Genomic DNA, 18620 nt, shown 5'->3' on the forward strand with positions numbered 1-18620 from the left:
GTGAAACGAACGAACTGGATAAAGACAGTTATGGCTAAAGCAATCGGCAGAAAAGTGGCGAACCGTGCTACGAATGGGAATAATAAATCGAGTGGCCCTACGATTTCGAAGTGCACAGTGCTAACCAGAAAGACAGTGTACAATCACACACCCTACGATTTCGAAATGCATAGCGCTAACCAGAAAGACAGTGTACAATCACACACCCTACGATTTTGAAATGCATAGCGCTAACCAGAAAGACTGTACAATCACACACCCAACGATTTCGAAATACATAGTGCTAACCAGAAAGACAGTGTACGATCTCGAAATGCATAGTGCTAACCAGAAAGACAGTGTACAATCACGCACCCTACGATTTCGAAAAAACGCAGTGCTAACCAGACAGACGGAGTGCGATCGTAGAAATCGTTAATAAATTACCACTGATAGACAGTTTCACAACCGAATTCGATGACGAACGGGCAAGAGAATAATTTCAATTGGCGGAAGTATTCACAAAATATTGGAAAAATCCGTACGAGACATACAAAGAGACAAAGAGTAGTGTGGGAGAATTCAAAATCGACGGTTGCAGCGCCAAATTCAAACGACGGTGGTGGCACCCCAACAACCTTCGTGACCCTTCGTGACCCCCCGAGTGTAACCGACTCGTGTAGCAGACCAAGTAGAGGAGTAATGAACGTGTTTTGAACGGAGAGATGGCGAGCAGTCCAACCTCACCAGGAAGGACGGAAGTTGGCAGCAGCAGGAGGTGGCATGGAGGTAATGCCGGGAAGGTACCCCAGGTTACCCCCAGTGCCGTGCGGGACTGTTCTGCAGTGCCCGGGAACAGCCAGCAGACCAGTAAGAGAATCCAGGCTCGATGTGAAGAAGATACAAGCAAACTAATAGCGTCAGTAGCGAACTGCCAGCACCGCTGCTGGCACTAATAGATCAAGTTGCTGACCTGTGAGCAAATTGCATAGAAAACGGGAACATCTCAACCGTATGGCAGAGAGAGAGAGAGGGATAGTACAGGATAGTCTCTTGGGACACTATGGGGATGTGATGAGAGGATACCCTTCACACCCCCGGAGGTGGGATACCCTGCCCCGCCTAGAAGCCGTCGTGATTGCTAAAAGTTGTCACTGATAGTAATATTAATGTTGGTTCGACTGCACAATGAACAAGTTGTGTAATCTTTAGTAGTGTAATCAATAGCATGCTGTTTTAGAGAAATGCAGGTAGGGAATTTGTAGAAAGTAACATTGGAAAAAAAGAATAAGAGAAAAAAAGGATGGTTCTCTTTGGCCGTGTTCTGATTATAGTTAAAGTATCACGAGCGACAATACATTCCATTTGTCCCCATTGAAGAATTGCAGTTAAGATTTAAAGGCAGAATTATTAATGTAAATTCGTTAGAGTTTGTTTGAGTAAAGTAACGAGACTGATATGTTTGTTGAGAGCGTAGTCTGATTTTCATTGGGAAAGAGAAGTAATTTTTAGATTTGATGATGAAGTGAGAACAAATTGTATTTTTATCCCTGATATAGATATGCCTTCAGAATGTTAACTTCTCAACAAGATCGTAGAATCGAGCAACTGTAAGAGTTTGACGTTGTGGGGATTGATCATATCATAAAAAAAAAAACTAATAAGAGTAGCAGACGCTCTTCCCAAGAGTACTGTAAGACATGAGCCACAGAGAGAGAGAGAGAGAGGAACTGCGAGGTATACAGTTAAATGTTTCAGTTACACCTGTGGGTGAGTTGCACAGAAAACAGAGGCAAGTGAGTCAGCTGTTGTATGAACGTGCTGAGCGAGTGCCATGGGGTTGTGCATGTGTTGAGTGTATGTGGGTTTGCTAGTGTGTAAGGGAGTTGACAGGCAAGTCACAGTTTTCTGAACATACACGAGATAAATGCTTAGTAATGCTTAGTAAAAGAAAGAAAAAAAAGAGTAACTTGTTGTGCCACCGTTCCTCCCTCTTCGATAAAGCAAACCATCCACATACCAGCACAGGTCATGAGTAATGTGTCCGTCACAGAGTGAACAGAGAATATCATAAAAAACATGCTTATGCACTTTTGTTTCATGTCAGTTATTGCTGAGAAATTGATGTCTAATTTTGTAAACATTTTGTTACAGTTCCAATCATATAATGAGTGTCTATGTGTTTATAACTTGATTATTTTTTATTGCATTATTTTTTTTGCATTTCAAGTCGTATTAAACATCTTATCGCAATGTATCTAATTTTTGTTAATTTCTATTGATGCCAATTATACTGTGTCCAAAATTTCATATCGTTGTCAATGCTGTTTATGGTTTGTCTGAAATTTATGATCTTCCATCGATGATGTAGGAATGGGAGATTATTTAAAAAAAAAAAAAAAGAAGTTATTTTTTTGTGTGTAATCTTTGAATTTGATTTTTTATTTTCTTGTTTTTATTGAGCTGCAGAAGGTATTCAGTAAGTTTTATTATACTTTTATTAGACTCCTTATGAGTAATTTTTCCTTTTTTGATTCATGTTATGTGAATTTTTGTTTATGAATTTAGCTTTTTCGAACTGGAGCTGTGACCATCCATTTTTTATTGATATTATTGAATGTGAACCTAAATTTGTTTTTCTGTATGACACATTGTGATGCATGAGATTCATTTGTTGTAACTTGTCTTTGTGACACGCCAAATGGCCCTATCCTAATAGTTTTAAATTTTGCACAAACCGAACGGTACGACACTCAAAGGCGGTGTGGCACTCAAAGAAGAACAGCAATGCGCAAATCATAAGATCTGTGTATGTCTTGCGGGACGCAAGAACTGGGAAGGGAGTGATGAGCTGATTCAATACAATTTGAATATGCCTTTTCCGTGATATTCTGAAGTCCCGTGAAACCATTATAAGTGATACTGTGTGTATGTGTAACAACACAAGTCAACCGCCAAAGACGTTACAAGTTGGCGTGGCTTAGGCAGTTCAAAAGAGTGCACGTATCTCTTTATCCCTTCGTGATTGGCCCTTGTGTCTAAGGAGCCAGAATAACCAATCAGCTTCTTGCATAACGATGCCATCTGAAAGGGGGCATTTGAAACAGGCCGCACCATCGGTCAAATCAGTTAGTTAGCGGGTCTCATCTCATACAGTAGACTGGGTCGAGACACGAGTGCCCAGTGCCCGCATTCCCGTCGCTGTCGGCCGCCACACAAAGACATGTATCACTATGAGTGTCAATAACAGTCTAACCTGCCGTCCGGTTGTGCACTAGTATAGTTAACGTAATAATAACAGGCCACCTGTGTAGCTAAGAAGAAAACACCTGTGTCAAGCGTTCCCTCGATTATCATTTTTGCATGTCCTCCATTGCATGCATGTAAACTTATCTCTCTCCTGTTTTTTCCTTCATATCCTGAACCCACAAGTGACCGAGATCAGGTCAAATATATATATATATATATATATATATATATATATATATATATATATATATATATATATATATATATATATCTATATATATATATATATATAATATATATATTATATATATATATATATATATATATATATATATATATATATATATATATATATATATATATATATATATTTAATTCTACAGCTTCAAGGTGTCCATGACACAAACAGTAAACTGAATCAAGTTGATTATCAATGAAACATTTCGCACATGAAATGTCTGTGCATCGCCAGTCTGTAGAAGAGCAAAGAGACATATAAATAACATTCAATGATAAAAACAAAGGAACTCACAAATATTAAAATAGTCTTAAAAATTTTAATAAAATATATGTATGAAAATAAATAAATAAATATATAAATAAAAATTTAAAATAAATAAAAATAATAAAAAATAACATATATATATAAATTAATAAAAATAAAAAATAAATAAAAATGTGTAAATAAATAATTAATTAATAAATGAACATAAATAAATAAATTAATAAATTCTAATGAAAAAAAATAAAAACAATAAAAATAAATAAATAAATAAATAAAATCAAATTGATGAAATAAATAAATGAATAAAATACATAACAAAATAAAAAATAAATAAATAAAATTAAAATAAAAATAAAAATAAAATAAAATAGATATAAATAAATAAAAAGCAATAAATAAAAAATGAATAAATAAATCAATATATAAACAAAACAAATAGATAAATAAAAGTAAATAAATAGATGAAAAAATAAAATAGGTAAATAAATAAAAATAAATGAATGAATAAAATAAATAAATATAGATAAGTAAATAAAATAAAAAAATATATATAAACATAAATAAATACATCAAAATAAATGAATAAAAAATTCATAAATGAACAAAAAAATAAAAATAATAAATAAATAACTAAATAAATAAAACATAAAAAATAAAAATAGAAATACAAATAAATAGAAATAATAAAGAAATAAAAAAACTAAAAGAAATTAAATAAAAGTAAATAAATAAAATAAATGTAAAAATAAAAATAAATGAAAATAAAAATAAATAGAAATAATAAAAAAATAGAAATAAATATAAAATACTAAATAAGAAAATAAAATATAAAAATAAAAAGTAAAGAAAAATAAAAGGAAAAATAAATAAATGAAAATAAGTAAGTAAATAAACAAAATAAAAAATAGTAAATAAAAAAATAAATTAATAATAAATTAAAAATACTAATAATAAATAAATATATAAAAGAAATAAATAAAATAAAAGGAAAATAAATAATAAGAAAATAAGTAATTAAATAAAAAAAATGAAAAAAACAAATAAATAAACAAATAAAAATAAGTAAATAAAAAATAGAAATAAAAATAAATATTATAAAAAATAAATACTAAAATATTATAAAGTAAATAGAATAAATAAAAATAGATAAATAAATACAAATAAAATAAAAAATAAAAAGATCTAAGTAATTAAATAAAAAAATAAAAAAACAATAATAAGAATAAAAAACCAATAGAAATAAAAAATAGATAAAATAAAAATAAATAAATACAAATAAAAAATAAATATAAATAAAAAAAGAAATGATAAAAAATAAAGTAAATAAAAATAGATAAACTAACAAATAAATAAAAATAAAAAAAATTAATAAAAAGATATAAAAAAAGAAATGAAATAAATAAAGAAATAAATAAGAAATAAATATATACAATTAAAATAAATCGATAAATAATTAAACAACAAAATAAAGAAAATAAATAAAAGCAAAATAAAGTACAATAAAGAAAAAAAATAAGTAAAAAATAAGTAATTAAATATAAAAGTAAGTAAATAGAAAATAAAAAATAAATTAAAAAAAATAAAAATACATATTTGTAAAGTAAAAATAAATAAATAAATAAAAACAAGTAAAATAAGAAAAATACATAAATAAAGATAATGAAAATAAATAAATAAAAATAAATAGATAAATAACATTAAAATATAAATAAAGAGAAAAAGTGAATTAAATAAAACAAAATAAATGAATAAATAAATGATAATATATATATATATAATTAGATAAATAGATATATGAAAATAAATAGATGAATAAATTAATTAATAGAAATAAGTAAATAAAGATAAATAATAAAAATGCATAAAAGTAACAAAAAATAAATATAGATAAATAGATAAAAATAAATAAACAAATAAATAAAAATCAATAAATAAATAAAGATCAATAAATGAAAATAAATAAATAAAATAAAAAAATTAAACAAATAAGATCATTAAATTAAATATACGAAAATAAATGAATAAGTATATAGATATAAATAAATAGAATAAATAAAAATAAATAAAGAAATAAATAAATAAATAAAGAAATAAAGATATAAATAAATAAATAAAAATATAGATAAATAAAAATAAATAAAGATAATAATAAAAAAAGAAAAAAAAGAAAAAATAAAGTTAAATAAATGAAAATAAATGAATATATATAAATAAAAATAAATAAAGATAAATAAAGAAAAATAAATAAATCGATAAATAAACAAAATAAATACAAATAAATATAAATAAATAAAATGAAAAATATAAATAACAAATGAATATATAAAAGTAAATAAGTGAAAATAAATAAAAATAAAAATAAGTAAAAAAATAAGTTAAATAAATAAAAACAAATGACATTAAATAAAATAAATTAATATAAATAGATAAATAAATTAATTAATTAAATAAAAAATGAATAATAAATAAATAAATAAGAATAGATTAAAAATAAAATTAATAAATAATAAATAAATATCGATAAATAAGTAAATAAAAGTAAATAAATATAAATAAATAAATTAATAAATAAAATAAATTAATTAAATAAATAAAAATAGATAAATAAATAAATAAAAATAAATATATAAAGGATATGCAAATATATAAAAGAACAAATATAAATAAATGAAAATAAATAAAAAGTAAATAAACAAATAAATAAATGAAATAAATATATAAACAAAATAAATTAATTAAATAAATAAATAAAGTTAAATAAATAAATAAAAATTAATAAATAAAACAGAAATAATAATAAATGAATAAAAATAAGAAATAAAAATAAATAAATAAAAAATTTTAATTAAATAAAAATAAATATAAATTAATAAATAAAAATATATTATTGAAATTATATAAATAAATATAAATAAATAAAAATAAATAAATAAATAAAAATGAATGAATAAAAGAAAATAAATAAATAATTAAAAATAAATCAGATAAATAAAAATAAATAAATAAAGACAAATAGATACATAAACAAATAGAAATAAAGAAATAAAAATAAATAAATAAAGACAAATAGATACATAAAAGTGTTCAGTAAAAAAATAGTGTATATGGCATTCAGTAACTAGTTAGATCTTCAATTTAAGCTTTCACAGCTTTCCATATTTAGGCTAATTCTAAATGTATCTGGTCAAACTTAACAGTCAGTAAAAGAGAGCAATGTCAAGTTCAGTCACTTTTCAACTTTCAATTGAAACTTACAGCTCTACATTACTTAGGAAATGCTTTTCCTTAAAACACGTTCTTAAAACAATAGACTTCATTCTTCTTCTTCTTCTTTGTCTTCAGCTTTTCCCATTTCTGTATGGGGTCGCTGTTTCTAATCAGTCTTCTTTTTCCTTTATCTTTCCACCTGAACTTTGGCCTCGCCCCCCCTTCCGCCCTCTGCTCTCCTAATGCTTGCCTTTTCGTCTGAAATCATCTTTAAAAAGAGCAGCATCACAAATATAATTTTAGACAAAAGCAGTCAACAGAATCTTGCAATTCCAAGGTGAGAGATGACTAAGTTCTATAGTACATCTCCCAGACGTATCATTCTACATTATGGCCTATACATTATTATTGTAATTATTATTATTATTATTATTATTATTATTATTATTATTATTATTATTATTATTATTATTATTATTTATTTATTTATTTTTTTTTTTTGCTCTATCACAGTCCTCCAGTTCGACTGGGTGGTATTTATCGTGTGGGGTTCCGGGTTCCGGGTTGCATCCTGCCTCCTTAGGAGTCCATCACTTTTCTTACTATGTGTGCAGTTTCTAGGATCACACTCTTCTGCATGAGTCCTGGAGCTACTTCAGCCTCTAGTTTTTCTAGATTCCTTTTCAGGGATCTTGGGATCGTGCCTAGTGCTCCTATGATTATGGGTACGATTTCCACTGGCATATCCCATATCCTTCTTATTTCTATTTTCAGATCTTGATACTTATCCATTTTTTCCCTCTCTTTCTCTTCAACTCTGGTTTCCCATGGTATTGCGACATCATTGAGTGATACTTTCTTCTTGACTTTGTCAATCAAAGTCACGTCTGGTCTGTTTGCACGTATCACCCTATCCGTTCTGATACCATAGTCCCAGAGGATCTTTGCGTGATCGTTTTCTATCACTCCCTCAGGTTGGTGCTCGTACCACTTATTACTGCAAGGTAGCTGATGTTTCTTGCACAGGCTCCAGTGGAGGGCTTTTGCCACTGAATCATGCCTCTTTTTGTACTGGTTCTGTGCAAGTGCCGGGCATTCGCTTGCTATGTGGTTTATGGTTTCATTTTTCGTATTGCACTTCCTACATATGGGAGAGATGTTATTTCCGTCTATCGTTCTTTGAACATATCTGGTTCTTAGGGCCTGATCTTGTGCCGTTGTTATCATTCCTTCAGTTTCCTTCTTTAGCTCTCCCCTCTGTAGCCATTGCCATGTGTCATCGCTGGCTAGTTCTTTAGTCTGTCTCATGTATTGTCCGTGCATTGGTTTGTTGTGCCAGTCCTCTGTTCTGTCTGTCATTCTCCTGTCTCTGTATATTTCTGGGTCTTTGTCTACTTTTATTAGTCCTTCTTCCCATGCACTCTTTAGCCACTCGTCTTCACTGGTTTTCAGGTATTGCCCCAGTGCTCTGTTCTCGATGTTGACGCAGTCCTCTATACTTAGTAGTCCTCTCCCTCCTTCCTTTCGTGTTATGTATAGTCTGTCCGTATTTGCTCTTGGGTGTAGTGCTTTGTGTATTGTCATATGTTTCCTGGTTTTCTGATCTATGCTGAGGAGTTCTGCCTTCGTCCATTCCACTATTCCTGCGCTGTATCTGATTACTGGCACTGCCCATGTGTTAATGGCTTTTGTCATATTTATGGCATTGAGTTTTGACTTAAATATCGCCTTGAGTCTCTGCATATATTTTATTATTATTATTATTATTATTATTATTATTATTTTAAGTAGTGGTAGTAGTAGTGGTATCATTGACCTCACAGGTTGCATTACAGGTTCTATTAGGTCTTTATATTCACAAGGATTGCAGTCAGTAAATGTACCTCAGTGTTAAAAAAAACTTAACAGTATTTATTACAAACTGTAAAATAACTTAAATCAACCTTGTGAGATTACATACGCTCAAATAATTGAATAAACAATCATGACAAATACCAGGTCCTCAGAAACTCACAAGATACCCTAACCAAGAGAAAAATACCAGAGGAAAAAACATGCTTAATATATATATATATCAGGTTGGCTCCAAAAATAATGCTGGCCAAATTACTGATAACCTAACAATCATAAAAAGGCAGAAGGAAGAAGAAGATAAAACGAAGGAAAAATCTTAATATTCCTACCTAAGACACAAAGCTAAGCATGTGGAATTCAGTCCAGTAAATACCAACATACAATAACTGGCTTATGAGGCCAGGAACATAGCGACATATATATATATATATATATATATATATATATATATATATATATATATATATATATATATATATATATGTGTGTGTGTGTGTGTGTGTGTGTGTGTGTGTGTGTGTGTGTGTATACGCTTCCCTTTGAAATAAGTAGAATCATTATTTCCACATCGGGGATTTTGTGAGCAGTAGGAGATCGAAGGTGTCAGAGTCTACTGAGACACTTGTCTGTGCTTACGCAATCAGCTCTTAGAGACAGCTCGCATGGAGACAAAGAAATGCACACGTTGATAATATCTTGTTGGCTTAGCTTCTCCTGAAAAATGTCACAGAAGCTTCTTGCAATGGAAGTTGGTTGTGGGCGTGCTCTGTGCGGGAAGTATTTACGTAAGTTTGTTTGATGGGTGGAACGAGTGAAAGATAGATTTTGAATTCTGAAACAATCATCATCATTCTTTTGTAACACCCTTTTAGCAAAGGAGGTCCCAATCTCGGACTCCTTCCGATTGCCAGTAAGGTGAGCACGAAACAAATATTATTTACAGAGCCCATTTGAACTTTGTTATATTTTTCACAACATAAATTACAGTGATCTTTTATCTTATATTTGTGATATATGCATGGCTTGGGTCTTTTGTATTTTGCTGAATTTTATTCTTATATTTCTCTGAAGTTTTATTCTTTTATATTTTATTTGTGAGTAATGTGGGAAAATCCCACAGTTATCATTCCCTGTGCATATTTCTAAAAATGTCTTTTCTGTGTGTGTGTGTGTGTGTGTGTGTGTGTGTGTGTGTGTGTGTGTGTGTGTGTGTCTCTCTCTCTGTGTCTGTAGATGTATCGGTGAGAGATCACAAGAGAACAGGGAACTTGACATGTCACAGCCTTTTATGTTTGAGTTTTGGGACTTGTGTTTTGTGAGTTTGCTTAATCGACTTAGAGGCATATTACCTTTAGTGGGGGAGATGACTCAATTGATGATCTGATGTCTTATGATTATCTCATTAATTACAGTTGAATCATATTTGCTCTCACTCCCATAAAGCAGCTGGACGAAAATGGCAGACACGGCAAGTAAACCCAGACCCAGTGCCGGGATACTGCGACGACACTGGTTTCCCATGAAATCCTCCTCCAACGGGAAAAGGGGCAGCAGCAGAATTTGTGGTCGCAGAAGACACAGCCTCTGCGAAACCCCAACAGCAGAGTGCAAGTCGCAGGTGACAACGACACCTGCTGACAAAGGCCATCATCCCAGGACACGCACACAACACTTGCATCTGTCAACAGCCGCGAAAAAGTATCCAAATGTGTACGTGGTCCAACAGGCAAAAATCCAAGGTCGTCCCTAAATAATTCAAAATATGAATGCTGCGACGGGAATAGTCCTGGTGGTAGCTTGTCCAGGCCCGAACTGCCCCTGACAGGTCCACAAAGTCAGTAGGTATATTACCTACGAGGCGTTCATTGACACTCAAAGAAAAAAAAAAAATTCATTAAAACGATAGTTCACTAATATACAAAAGAGAAGGAGGGACAAAACACTGAGAAATGGTTGCATAAACTTTTAGAAATAACAAGCGTAAAGCCACTTAAACTGAAGAAATACATGAATAAACATATTTAGCAAGAAGTTAACTTGAAGTAAACAAGGTTGATTTAGCCGACAAAAAGGGAAATAATTTACATTAACCTAATGGGTCGGGTGTTTTTCCAGGAAACAACTGCTCACAGAAGGTATCACGCCCATTTCTGTATTTCCCTAATACCATCTTCCAAATAACTGGATGGTTCATTCCCAATTTGGGATATATTTTTCTGTGGAAAAATGGGAGGACTTCGCCCATTTCCTCGTCTCATTGGCTTCCCCTTGTGATTGTCTTCAAAGCAGTTCAACAACGGTTGAAGTTCATCTGGTAAGTCCCTCGATAAGGCATCGATGTAATCATCCATATGGGACTCAGGTGCGAAACATAATGCTACTGTCATCAATTTTGCTTTTAAGGCAAATTCCGGATCGTTATTGTATTACTGCTGTAGCCCAAAATTCTTCAAATGCTTATGTATATTATGGGCTAAGTGGAAGAAGCTGTACGGTGATTGTTACGAAAAGCACGTCATTAATTTTACAAATTACTGCAGTAGTTTACAGTTTTTGTTTGTCATCATACACACAAACACACACATATCGTTTCATTTGTTAGTCTAAACTGGCTCCAAAACAGTTCAGTGCCAAAAAGTCTGGTGCCAAAACAGTTCGGCGCCAAACTGTCGGCGCCAAATAGTCTTCGCCAAAAGGGCAGCGCCAAATAGTCCCATTCCGTAACCTAATAGTTATCATGTGACACCATTCAAACAGAACAACAATAAAAAATAATTGGGTATATTTGGTAGGGAATATCCTATGCTCTGCCCACCAAGATAAAGCTGGAAATGCCTTAAACATTACAGATTATCTGATAAGCGTTAACACAGTCACCCAACCTCGAGTTACTGCCACTGCAAGCTCGAGGTTGTCTGCAATATATCTCGGGTAGCTTTCACGAACGCAATATATTCCATGAAACGGCTGATAGACTCATTTTCATTTGTATTTATCAATTTTTTCCAAAATAAAAAATGGGGAGCCTCACACGAGAGGAGACCCTTTGATGGTTTGGAAACTAGCAATTCTTAATTAAAATGTCGGTGCCTCGTTCTGTCCCAAGGACCGAAGGTAACTGTGAAGTCTGCAAAATCGTCACTCGAAACTGCATTGGACCGGATTTCATTTCCGAATCGTGGACTGCAGACGTCATCTATTGACTGCCCGAGACAAGACGGTGCTCAATCAAGAAACTGTTGTGCTTTTGATAGCGAGGCAAGAAAAAAATTGCCGAGTAAGTGATAGCAATGACTGCGTAAAAAAGTAAAGTACGTATTCAATTATTTATGCCTATTGGTGCCTAATAAAGTAGTATTTGAAGCCAAATGCATGGAATTATAAGAGGGAATTCACGAACTGGGTTCTGGTAATACATAAACTGCCTTGGATTGTTAGTCGGCAAAAAGCTATGATTACCAACAAAAATTGACTATTTCACTTATTATTATGGCCTAAATTATGATAAAACTGGGGGTTCATTATGCAGAGAAGCTTTTACATTGTTATTCTTAGCTTCAACCTCGGCAAAACCTCACATAAAGATATTTTTCTTTCGTTGGTACTTTTGAAGTTTTTGAAGGGATACAGCACTGCGATTCCTCTTAACTTTTCTCCTAACTAAAATATTTCAGAAAATAATCAGTGGGTACGTGCTAACAGCTAATTCGATTGTGCATTTCATGAAAGCATAAATTTCCATAAATTAACGTATTTCATCTTGAAGGTAGTGATCTGTATAGACGAGAGTTTTGTAAAACTGATAACCTAAAAGAACGATTATTTGTCCTTCGAGTTTCTCGAAGGTTATAAAGATTAAATTATCTCCTAGATCTGTAATGAAGTCAGAACATCCTCTATAGTAATATCATATAAAGAAAAACATTATTAAATCAGGAAATGCTTAAAATGATAGGGATACTGATATGGGTCACAGGATTACCAGATGCAAATGCACTTTAAGCTTTTTCTGAGTTTGTTACCAGAACCAACTCAGTCCCTTTGTTGGAAACTTTTCACGTTATTATATGGTTCAATTTTATATCTATATTCCACTTCTTATTATAATAGTTATAATATAAAGAGATGCAGGATTTATTCGTGTTCTTCCTCAAAACGTATATAATAGTTTCATTTTCAAACGACCCAATGTCATCCGAAGACTGTCATAGCACTCAATAGATGTCTTTAGTGTCCAATCTTGTTAAAACATTACATGATAAAAAATGATCTTATATTCAGTATTCTTATGACTTAATACTCTTTATTTAGCATTGAATAGGAAGCAGAAATCTTCTTTGCATTGCGCAATGCCTTTCGTCATATATTAATATCAGTATCTTTATCTTCAAAGTAATTTTATTTGATTTATGAAATTTAGTCGCGAGGCAGACGAATTACAATAGTTTACCAATTAACTATTTATTACGTTTTCTATTCAGGTAGAAAAATTTTCCTCATAGAAAATGGTATTTTGGGATTTGGATACTTAGAAATATGATCTCTCTCTCTCTCGCGTGACGCCAGTTTTAGCAGTCATTTTTGCCTGATTTTGAAAAAGCCGAAAAGAGCCGTTATAAGGAAGAGGCAAAAATCGCGAAGACATTGGACTACTACTACTACTACTTCAATTTACGTCCTTGAAGGCGTATTTTATTTAGAGTTGAAAATACGGGAAATTGAGGAAACAACGCTTTCATAATCGGCGCAGATTGATTAGGAACAATTCTGAATAAAATTAGAAGCTGAGAACAAGAGAGAAATAAGGCCAGATAAAGCGAAAATAGGGTAAACTTAATTACTATGAATTAGATACCCATTCAATGACGTCTTGGAAATATTTTACGAGACGACTCGACAAAATCTCGAAGGAATATTTTATTTTTCTATAAAACATAGCATCTTTTAGGCATAGTTTATATCGATACTTAATTCTATTTGCGTTAGCGTCCATGAATTGTTTAGCGATTGACTTTTGAAAGATGATTGGAAAAGACAATAACGAATTAAAAGAAGAAATATCTGTGGTTTCGATCAGCAAGTCATTCCAATATTAACTCCTCCTCCGGCTTCAGAACACGTCCCTGTTGGTAAGGCCGAATCCAGAGGTCCTTCCTTCCATGTTTTTGCCTCTTTGTCAACGGAGAGGTTTAGGTGCACAAAAATATTCAAGTGTTTATTGGATATTTTAGTCTCTGAGTATTTTAAATTGTGTGTCATATCAATGATATATTATGAAATCTCTTATACTACCACTCTGGCTAATTATTTTGGTGTATGACTTTTATGTACGTGTGTGTGGATGCATAGATACTAAAAGTCTAATGACAGTAAACAAAACGAACCTACTTATGTCTCCCATTGCCAATGAAGGAGAAGGAGATACCTTCAGGAATTTGAAGTCCTATAGAATTCCTCCGCAGTTTCCAAGAACTCACTTTTGCTGCAAGAAAATGCATTTAATATTAGACGGTTTTTAATGTCTGCAGCAACAAAACTCTTAAGTAAAATTCGTCCAGACAATCAAGTCTCCTTTCAAATACTTTTTGTTTTGGTTATAGTCCCATGATGGCCACTTACTCTAATAAACTGGGATTGTGTATATTATATATATATCATATATATATATATATATATATATATATATATATATATATACGTGTGTGTGTATATATATATATACCATATATATATATATATATATATACTACATATATATATATATATATACTATATATATATATATATATCACGTGTGTGTTTGTGTGTGGAAATGAGCATGGGCATATAAAAACATATAGAAGAAGATTTAAATTTAAATTACATTTATGTACATTTTGTATATCTATCTCTTTTCTTGTTCTATCATCCCTTTCCACAATTATTCATTTATTAACTGGCCTTTTATTTTTCATATATGTGCTTACACGTTCATAAAAGTATTTATATATATGTCAGACATTGTCGGGATTTTTTTTCGACTTTTATTATTTTTTTTTTTATGATTCGTGCCCGGAGGGGCGCACTCTAAAACTATTAGGGCGAGATTCAATAAAATTTGGTCAACAAAACAGTTTTATTACGAAAATTAAACATTTAAATACATTAACAATACACTGAAACTAAAGTTCCTAGCAAAATTCCACAGTACACGCAGTTTCTTACTACTCTCACTAATTTAATTCAAGGAACCTGAAAACTCTCATGGCTTTTTTATGTGGTAGCCCATAGGGTCTTTGATATCACGTGCTTGTAAAACACTAAGTCCACGACTGGATGAAAAATCTGCACAATACGAGACCCATTGACTCAATATCACAAACAAATAACATCCTTGCACTGGCAGCTTCCATTTGCTGCATAAATCAAGTCCCTCATCACAGGGATGGCACATCTATACGTGGAGAAAGTTAACTTACAGTTACGACGGAATTCGACCTAGCATGGCGATAGCTGGGAGTCGGAGAATTGAGAGACACACTTACATGGTTCAGGGTCTGGGCAGGAATGAAGCGTCGCTTCGCCCTTCTTCAAAAGAAACTTACGCTTTCCCGCGTGAACTACAGAATCCTTGTAATTCAGGCGGGAATCATCGTTTATTTAGACATCACGGAAATCACTTAATCTATTTTACTCCTGAATGTGAAATATGACAGTTACGTTATCATTTAGGATCAAGGAATTGACTCAAAGTTCTGGCTGAAGGCCGTAATCTGCAAATTCTTGAATGGCTACGGAGTCCTTGGCTCCAAATCTCTACATAGATAATTTATCTCGTACCAGTGATTAGCAAATTATATTTATTAATGAAAATTCATAACGTCTTCCTTACTATAAGACGCGCTCCTTCCCCGCCATGCATTTAGGAATTGCGTCTTAACTGTCGTGTATTGGACAGCTTTCTGTTCAATGAATCGCCCGCGAGATCTCTCAGTCTTACCCCAATTTAACGCAACACTTGTGAAGTTAAATGACGGGGATTTCGAATGATCAGTTCGAAATTCACGACAGACATCAAAGGAGAACGGTCCCCATAGAAATACTTTGTGAAAATTGGGTGTCATTCCACCAGCCAATGGGAGATCGTTTACAAAGACGCTTTGTCCAAAAAAAGTAGCTTTGAGCCAATGAGAGAGGGCGATAGAAACGTTGTGTATGGTGGAGGCCTCTGATTGGCCAAAGCAATTCATTCCCTGACATTGGAAGGCTCAGTGTATAGGTGACAGGTCGGAGGATGGTTTCCTTCCTAAACAAGAGCTAAACATTGGTAAGAATATGGAGTTTCTTGGGTTATATTCTTGATGTTGTAGGTTAGAATGACCACGAAATTGAGAATTCTGCCCTTCTGCAAATTTTTCTGAAGGCCGTCAAGGCTGTAGAAGTTGGAAGGCCGTTGTAGTATACTTTTTGAAAAACTGACTTGCGGCAAATTTCTGTAGAATCTGAGGATCTCGAACGTATTTGTGGTTTGGGGTCCATAGCAAAGCTTTCGTCTTAATTTGACTAAGGTGCTAAAGGGAGAAAGAGGCCTGCTGTGTATATCTGGGCTCTTTGAACCGACACAGACGATGTCAGACAGACGTTTTCTGTCTTGGGTAATGTGGGAAAAGGACCAAGTGTAGCGATTCGTGGTGCTATGAATACCTAAATTGAAAAGTAGGTAGATCTAAGCCCTTATTCCGCGGCGAACTAGACTATGCCAGTTAACGTTATTCTATACAGTTTTACCGCCTGAACAAGAATTTAAGATAATATTTTTTAGGCCGGCTGTAATTAACGTGTAATTTACCTTTGAACATTTGTACCTACAGAAAAAACAAAGTCCTTCATGTTGTTGTCTCTGTTGTATCACCTATTTTAATGAGCTCCTGTTCGTTCGTTTGTGTGCTGCGCAGTCTCGAATTGTCATGCTGATACCACATCTTCCGAATGACGTCACGAAAAAACTCCACCCAAAAAGTGATATCATTATAGACAATATCCAATCACAAATAAGCACGTTTCATTTTTCTCTGAAACAAAAGAAAGCACAGTGTTTTCAGCCAATGACAATATATAATGTTACCAAGTCCTAAATTTTTTTGGCAAATGTAAGCAGGTTGAGACATACTCGGGACCAGTTGATTCCTTTAATGTACAAGAGTTGATTACAGATCAAGGGATGAGCGGGAACTGACTTGTGTCAGTCTTTTCCTGAACCCCATGCAAAGAGATACACATAACAGGGAAAACATATCGTACCTCAAATGGAACATTCCTACAGCAAATACACCTATTTTCTCCAATTAAGCGTTAGTTGCACTAACGCCATGAGTGAATTAGCACGACCGTCTACACGCTCCGATTTTGTTCCCCAGGAAACTTTTCCCATAGTGTGTGAAAATTACGTGAATTATCGAGATTTCACAAACTATTATGGGCCTATAGAAAGGCTCGTAACTTTTGCCAAAAATCACGGTTTAATCAAGAGTGAACATTTTTGCCCGACTTGTAAGGAAAAGTGCCTTCTTGACTTGAACAAAAAAGCCTTTCGGTGCGATAAAACCTATGTAAGGTAAGCTATTTCCTGTATATATTTTGATTATCGTATGAAATATGTGATTATTGTGTCAAATATGCTGGAGTATTTTGTCTGTTAGCCTAATGGCCGCTCAAATTTTTCGCAATTGTCATGAAGTGTGCAGAGAAGGTAGTGCCCTTAAGGGGGGGTCGCAGGGGGGATGAAGCCCTCCCTGCTAGGCTTAGGTAGGGGTACGGCGCTCTAGGTTAGGTTAGGTGGTTTGTTTGGTTAGGTAGTGCCCTGGAAATCACTTTTCTCCTGCTCCCCCGCCCCCCACCCAAAAACCCCGGTTCCCACTTGGGTCCCCTAAGATTGTTAGATGGGGACAAGGGTGTAATTGCTTGATGCCACCAATATTAATGATCAGTTTAAGCATAATCAATAAAACATACATCGGAAAAATATATATTCTTCTGCAAACAAGAGACGGAGCTCTCCTTTAGATTTACCGTCTTCAGAGGTAAATTACGGTTTAATACAGTCGACCGAATGAATATTACTTTAAATTCTTGTTCAGCAGGTAAAATAACATAGGGAAACGTCAATTGCCATAGTCTATTGTACCGCGGAATGCGGGCTTAGAATGACCGAAAAGTATGATAAGTGCAGTTTAAAGTAATTATTATCTAAGATTGAATTTAATATTCAAGTGATGGAAATCTGATAGCAATTACCCTCAAGTGTCATTATTTGTTTATAAAAATCCACGAAAATCAGGATTTATTTTGCGTGTCTCAATTTAGCCAAACATCGGTAATCAACCAACGGCCAAGTACTCACTGAATTCATAACTTAATTTATCTATCAGTCTGTAAGGTGACCAGACTAACTATCTGCAGAATTCTGCTTAAATAAGGGAACAACCGTGATCACTGGGCCATTGCTCTATTACCAAAAGTACACCATGATGTTTGTGTATAGCATCTATTTTTGCCCCAGCTTCTCGGTGGGTATAGGATCCATATAGGATCCAGATGCTGCATAATAGGTGATAGGTGAGGAAACTTTTTTACGCAAGCACACGTTGAACACAAGCTTTTTAGCATTAGTGCGTTTCTGTGTCTTTTATCAGAAATGAAGAGAAAGCTTGGCAGCTCGAAGCCTCTGCCACGCCCACCTGTCATTTCAGTAGCTCGGGTTTTCGAAGAAGATAATTCCAGGATTTATTCGACTTTAAAGATTATGTTAGGATTTATTGAGTGGAGATTCTCTCTCCTCTCTCTCTCT

The sequence above is a fragment of the Macrobrachium nipponense genome, chromosome 42 (genome assembly GCF_015104395.2).
Source record: "Macrobrachium nipponense isolate FS-2020 chromosome 42, ASM1510439v2, whole genome shotgun sequence".
NCBI classification, from domain to species: domain Eukaryota; kingdom Metazoa; phylum Arthropoda; class Malacostraca; order Decapoda; family Palaemonidae; genus Macrobrachium; species Macrobrachium nipponense.